A 700-nucleotide genomic window follows, 5' to 3' on the forward strand; every position below is an offset into this window, starting at 1 on the left:
TGATGTGAGTGGGGAAAAAAAACAGATTACGAGCAAATTACTTGGATTGACTTCATTGTAAGTTAAATTTGAATTATCTACTATACATTTCAGGTTTATTATACTCCTAAAAAGTTCTAGTGTTTTGTTCCTGAAGACTTCAACTTTGGGTCAAATTATAATTGGGTTTATTTTAATATTCAGTAAAGAACTTTGATTAAATAAGAACGTAATCAGGAAGAAATCAAACATCTTTGTTATTTTCCAACAATAAGTTTGGTTTAAAACCAAATGCAAAAAAAATTGGACCCGGACGTGAGTCGAACACGCAGCCTTCTGATCTGAAATCAAACGCGCTACCATTGCGCCACCTAGTCACACAAAAAAAAATGCCCTTTAATAATTCTATCGATCATTACTAATTGCAAAAACAACAACACAACAACAACAACGAGAATTGAGTTACACACTAATCATTTTTAGAAATTCAAAATCTCAGTTAAACAAAACTCATTAAAGCTTTGATTAATTGATTAGTAGTATCTGTACATGAGCCAGAATCTTACACTATAAGAAACGGGCATGGTCTGGACCAGACATTCCCAACCTGGGGTACACATTTGCACTTCTCAGGAGGTACATGGGGGTCTGAGAGTACAACCATGGTTTACACTTTACGTGTTGTTTTAAACTACAGTCGGACAAAGAGAGCAAAGTGGCT

The 700-nt window shown here is 34.7% G+C and overlaps 1 non-coding gene across 1 annotated transcript; it reads right to left on the reverse strand.

Moving 5' to 3' along the window:
* Positions 1 to 284: 284 nt before the first annotated feature.
* Trnastop-uca lies at positions 285 to 356 on the reverse strand. The gene has a single exon. It is a non-coding gene; the product is annotated as a tRNA-Sec (tRNA).
* Positions 357 to 700: the final 344 nt, after the last annotated feature.

Source organism: Limulus polyphemus, unplaced genomic scaffold (assembly GCF_000517525.1).
Source record: "Limulus polyphemus unplaced genomic scaffold, Limulus_polyphemus-2.1.2 Scaffold15727, whole genome shotgun sequence".
Taxonomy (NCBI): Eukaryota; Metazoa; Arthropoda; class Merostomata; order Xiphosura; family Limulidae; genus Limulus; species Limulus polyphemus.